Source organism: Triticum aestivum, chromosome 7D (genome assembly GCF_018294505.1).
Source record: "Triticum aestivum cultivar Chinese Spring chromosome 7D, IWGSC CS RefSeq v2.1, whole genome shotgun sequence".
In the NCBI taxonomy this organism is placed as follows: domain Eukaryota; kingdom Viridiplantae; phylum Streptophyta; class Magnoliopsida; order Poales; family Poaceae; genus Triticum; species Triticum aestivum.
Window position 1 is genome coordinate 385,365,371 of NC_057814.1, and position 6,744 is coordinate 385,372,114.

The window sequence follows — 6,744 nt, forward strand, 5'->3', positions numbered from 1 at the left end:
AGCTGGTAAAAAGAAGAAATTTTGCCTTCCGAAAGAGAACTCCGATACGAGCAGTATCCAATTCATTGGAAAGAAGAGCTGAGGCTAGCACTGTGGAGTCTGTTTCAATGATGATACGCCCAAACCCAACTTCAGTAGCAAACTCAATCGCCTTCAGACAAGCTATCGTCTCTGCATGCAAAGCATCCGACAGGAAGTGGATTTGGCCCATGCCAGCACCGACAACATCTCCAGAAGCATCCCTAACACAAAAACCCCAACCTCTTGTACTGTTATTTTTTAGGAACGAACCATCAATGTTTATCTTTAGGAAGTTGTCAGGAGGCTTAGACCAGCGCTCATTAGGGGCAATAACTGAACATGAAGGTATATGAAGATGTTCAGAAAATTCTGTAACTTGTATAGCAGTAGAGGAAACGATAGCCGCTGCTGACGGACACCTATCACCATTATTAACTGCATTTCTAGCATTCCACAAATTCCACATCAAACAAATGCAGAACATGGATGTCGCATTCTCCAGGCTTAGTAGAGTTTCGACTGATTGTTTTGCATCAGTACAACTGAGAAGCAAACCCCTTACATGCTCCTGTTTAGCTTCCCGCCAAAGAGCCTTTGCAAATTTACATTTGAGGAAGGCATGGCCACCATCCTCGTCAAGGCGATTGCACATCGGACAGATGGTATCCAGGTCAATTCCACGACGTTTAAGATTTAACCGGACAGGAAGGGTGTTGTGACTCAATCTCCAAAGGAACATGATGATTTTCCTAGGCATTTTCAAACTCCAAAGCTTGGTCCAAACCTTTGTTGCATTTGTTGTCGGATCTGCTACAGTGGAAGTTGATGTTTGACCTGCAGCAACATCGTCCAACTGAAGTTTGAGTTTGTAAGCTGAACGAACCGAAAAGTTATCTTTCGGGTCGGGATGCCAGGCTGGAAGATCATCAAATCCCTCCTTAATAGGAATACTCAGAATGTGTGGGACATCATCATCATTAAATACTTGTTGAACAAGATCTTGGTCCCACTGTCCAGAAATAGGGTCGATCAGATCACAAACCTTCTGAAGTAAAATTTGGCCTCTAACTGTACTAGGTCTTCTAGTACTCCCTCTTGGTACCCATGGATCTTCCCAGATATTAACTTTTTGGCCATCACCTATACGCCAGATCAAGCCTTGTTTGATAAGATCGCGACCTTTAAGAATACTCCTCCAAGTGTAAGAGATACCCTTTTTTGGCATGACCTTCAAGAAATCCTCGTGCGGAAAGTATCTCGCCTTGAGTAGTTGAGCGCATAGGGACTCTGGATTTAGAAGGATCCTCCAGGCTTGCTTTGCTAGCATAGCAATATTAAAGGAATAGAGATCTCTGAAACCTAAACCTCCATCCTTCTTCGGCTTAGATAATTTGTCCCAGCCAACCCAATGTAATTTATTTTCTTCATCCATTTGACTCCACCAAAAACGACATACCATGGAAGAGATCTCCTCGCAAATCCCTTTAGTGATATCAAAGCATGACATAGCATAAGTTGGGATCGCCTGAGCCAGCGCCTTAATAAGAATTTCTTTTCCGGCTTTGGAAAGTGTTCTCTCTTTCCAACCTTGGATTCTTGCCCAAAATTTCCCTTTCAGATATTGGAAGACTCTTTTCTTGGACTTGCCTATATGAACTGGGAGCCCTAGGTACCTCTCATTTTGTCCCTCACAGGAAATATGCAAATAATCCATAATTTCTATCTTCTGCATATTATTACAATTTGGGCTGAAAAGCACACTGCTCTTATCCCTGTTGATAATTTGTCCTGAGCATTCCTCATATCGGTCAAGGATACGTTGAAGTTCTGAAGCATTGTCACCATCAGCCTTTAGGAGGAGAAGGGAGTCGTCCGCAAAAAGCAAGTGTGACACACTTGGTGCCCCTGGACAAATCTGAATGCCTTCAATCAACCCTTGATCCTCAGCAGTATGAAGTAAGGAGGAAAATCCTTCGGCACAGATTAGAAAGAGATAGGGGGAAAGTGGGTCCCCTTGTCTCAGACCCCGTTGGGGGTATATCACCTCTGTCAGATCACCATTCACTTTAACTCTGTAAGTCACTGATCGAACACACTTCATCAAGAGAGAAACCCACTTATTATGGAAGCCAAGCTTGATCAACATTGCTTCAAGAAAAATTCCATTCTACCCTATCATATGCTTTACTCATATCAAGTTTGATTGCCATGAAAGCATCCTGTCAATTCCTTTTGTTTCTTATATAGTGAGACATCTCGTAAGCAACCAGGACATTGTCGATGATCAAACGACCTGGAATGAATGCACTTTGATTTTGCGAGATAATGTCTCCAATAAAGACTTTCATTCTACTAGTAAGAACCTTGGAAATAATTTTGTATAGCACATTGCAGAGACTGATTGGTCTGAAATCCTTAATCCTTTCTGGATTTTTACTCTTTGGAATTAGCACAACTGTAGTTCTGTTCCATTCCTCTGGGATTGGGCCTCCATTTAGAACTGCGAGTACCTCACATCTGACCCTCTCACCAACCAAATCCCAGAATCTCTTGTAAAAAATTGCTGGCATCCCGTCTGGGCCTGGAGCTTTTAGGTTCCCGGTATTTTGCAAAGCTTCAAAGATTTCATTTTCAGTGAAGGGAGAACAGAGGGAAGCATTCATATAGTCCGAAACCCGTGGTTGCACATGTTGGAGCAAATTAGCCAAGTTTGTAGCAGGCTGTGCAGTGAAGAGAGATTTATAGAAATTATGAATGTGCTCCTTTAAAGCCCCATGACCTACAATAGAATTCCCATGGTCATCACACAGTTTAATGATTTTGTTTCTCCTTTTCCTCTCTGAACAACAGTTGTGAAAAAATTGTGTATGACGGTCACCTTTTTTCAACCAATCTATGTGAGCTCTTTGTTTCCAATAGGTGTCCCTCTGATCTTCCAGTCTTTCAAGTTTGAACCGAAGCACATGCTCACGATGTACAGATTGTTCACTAGTTGGACCACGTAGGCAACATCTAAGATCTTTTTTTAGTTTTTTGATCCTCTTCTCTAGATCTCCCAAGACATTTGTGCTCCAGTTTCGAAGTGAATCTGCAACCTGTCTAACACCATCCGATGCACATAAGGCACCGTTCATAAAGGCATTATTCCAAGACTCTTGTACCACTTGAGCGCAACCTTCTTCTTGCAACCACATAGCTTCAAATCGAAAAGTTGGGTCACTTGGTGGCTCGAACACAGGTTCACAACTAGAGTCAAGAATCACCGGGCGGTGGTCTGAATGGCGAGGTTCGCCATTGATTACTTTGAAAGCCGGATATATGGTACGCCATTCACGATTGCCAACAGCCCTATCTAGCCTTTCCTTGATGTATCGGTCATACCTGTGACTATGGTTTCGCCAGATAAAAACATCTCCCATGAAACCAAGATCTTCAAGCTCACAAAATTCTAGCACTTCCCTGAACCGATCCATTTGTACACTAGGATTAAGTTGACCACCAAACTTCTCATGCTGAAATAGAATTTCATTGAAATCACCTATGCAAAGCCAGGGTCCAGAACCTTGATGTTTCAAATTCCGTAGAGCACGCCAGGTCATATCCTTTTTCTTTGGATGGCCATAGATTCCTGTAAACCTCCATACCTTCCCATCATCTCGTATATAAGCATCAATATATAAGCGCTTAACATGACGGACCGAGACATCCACATCGCGCTTCTAGAATAGAGCTAGGCCACCACTCTTTCCGTTGCTGCTGTGAATCACCATATTGGGCATATCCAGTAACCAACAAATTTTTTTCATTCTTTTCTCATCCAACTTGGTTTCAGACAGAAATAAAACATCTGGATTCTCATGCCTTTGGACGTCCAAAATCCCTCGAACTGCTTTGTGATTGCCCAAACCATGACAATTCCAGGCCACTATCTTCATGGTTGTTTAAATATTGATTCAGTTGTCCGACTCTCTTCCCTCCGAAGTAGATACAGAGGACCTGCTACAACACACTTCTTACTGAAATTGAAACAACTGACTAATAACTGGGCCTACAGGAACCACTCTGTTCCCTCTGAAGCTGACAGAACAAAGAACAAAAGGAAATCCCTAATCCAGGATAGATTAGATTTGTGATGCCCGGATAATCAAGCTACAGTAACCTCTGCTAATGATGCCACGTCACCTCGATTACTGTTGCTATTCTCACGTTAGTTCGAAACCGATTCAAAATTCAAATTCAAAAATATGGCAAACAACAAAAGTTTTCAAGCATTAGAACGAAAATGTTCGGTTAGTGCTAAATATTGCATAGGTAATTGTTGTGAAGAAAACACATATTTAGAAAATGCTAAGATGCCCTAAATTTAAATAAAACAGAAAAGGGAAATAAATAACAGAAAAGAAAATACAAAAACAGAAAACAAAGCTAACAAAAAAAAGGGAGAAACCCCCTCCCCCTGGGCCGAATGGCCCAGCTAGCCAGCAGGCCACCAGCCCAAAAGGCCCAACCGGCCACCCCATTCCCCTTAACCCCACGCACCTGAAACCCTAGCACGTAACCCCCCACTCCTCCCCGATCCCTCTCGTCTCCCCACCCCACCCACGGGTGGATCTGAATCGGGGGCAACCAACGCCCCCGACCCCTCTGCCGCTGCCGTTGCGCGCCATCGCCCCTCGTCGCCGGTGGCCCGGACGCCGCCCCAATTCCGTCGCCCCACTCCCCCCACGTTCGCCTCCTCCTCCCCCCGATCTGGATCGGGGGGCAACTACTCCAGCGCCCAGCGCTCGCCGCCGTCGCCGGACCTCACCGTCGCCTGAAGCCGCCCCCTACGCCGCCGAACCTCGTCGCCCCTGCCGCCGTCGACCACGCCGCCGCTGCCCCGTCCACGGTCTCCTCCACACCGGCCGACCCCGAGCCCGCTGCCTTTTCCCTACGGCCCTCGTGAGCTTCCCCTCTCCTCCCCTTTCCCCCGTGCTGCTGCTCCCGCGGGCCACGACCTGCACGCGCGCCTTGCTCGCCCCGCACCGCCTCACACGCGCGGTGGCCGCGCCCGGCTACGCCCACCGTTTGCCTCGCCGTGTCCTTCCTCTCGCGCGAGGCCTTGCCGCGCTGAACGCCCGTCACCGCTTGCTCCACCCTATCGCGGTCCCTCCCGTGGCGCCGCCCTCCGCCGCCTCCCTTGGCCGGCGTCGTGGGCGCCGGCGGCCTCGCCACGCCCGTGGCTGGCGCCCCCTTGCCTGTCGATTTGGGCGCTCGCCCAGTCGGGCGCCGACGCCCGCGCCCGCTAACCGCTCCGCCCCGTTAGGCCTTTGGCCCTATGACAAACGGGGCCCACCCCAGAACGTTTTATAAAAAAAGAATTAAATAAATAAATAAATAACTAAAAATAATTAAAATATTAATTAATTAATTAATTAATCAATTAGAGAATTAATTAACTTAATTAATCCTGTTTAATTAGCTAATTAACCAATTTAACTATTGTTAATTATCTAAACAGTCAATGACATGCGGGACCCACACGTCAGATTGACCCAGTCAACGCCCTGTTGACTGCTGACGTCATGATGACATCAGCATACACTATTCTGGATAATGTTGAATTAAATTAATTAAATAAATTCTAAAAATGATTTAAGACTTTAGAAGATCATATAAAATAAACCGTAGCTCAGATGAAAATACTTTCTACATGAAGGTTGCTCAGAACGACGAGACGAATCCGGATACGCAGCCCGTTCGTCCACCATATATCCCTAGCATAGCAAACGTGCAACAATCCCCCTCCGGTTCATCTGTCCGAAAACGCGAAACACCGGGAATACTTTCCCGGATGTTTCCCCCCTTCGCCGGTATCACCTAGTACCGCATTAGGGCACACCTAGCACCGTGTATTACCATGTTACGCTTTGTGATGCTTTGATTGCTCTGTTATTTATTGTCTTCCCCCTCCGTTACTTCTTTTCGGTAGACCCCGAGACTGTCGGCGATCCTCGATCGACTACGGTGTTGACGACCCCTCATTCTCGGCTGAGCTTCCAGGAAAGACCCCCCCCCTTGATCACCAGATATCGCCTATTCTTCTCTATACTGCTCGCATTAGAGTAGTGTAGCATGTTACTGCTTTCGGTTAATCCTTTTCTGATGCATAGCCTGTCATTGTTACTACAAGTTGTTACCCTTACCTGCTATCCTACTGCTTAGTATAGGATGCTAGTGTTCCATCAGTGGCCCTACACTCTTGTCCGTCTGTCATGCTATACTACTGGGCCGTGATCACTTCAGGAGGTGATCACGGGTATATACTATATACTTTATATACATGACACATGTGGTGGCTAAAGTCGGGTCGGCTCGTTGAGTACCCGCAAGTGATTCTGATGAGGGGGCTGAAAGGACAGGTGGCTCCATCCCGGTAGAGGTGGGCCTGGGTTCCTGACGGCCCCCGACTGTTACTTTGTGGCGGAGCGACAGGGCAGGTTGAGACCACCTAGGAGAGAGGTGGGCCTAGCCCTGGTCGGCGTTCGCGGATACTTAACACGCTTAACGAGATCTTGGTATTTGATCTAAGTCTGGCCATTTGGTCTATACGCACTAACCAACTATGCGGGAACAGTTATGGGCACTCGACGTCGTGGTATCAGCCGAAGCCTTCGTGACGTCAGCGACTGAGTGGCACGCGCCGGATTGGATTGGAACGCCTGCTAGGCTAGGTCTGCTTCC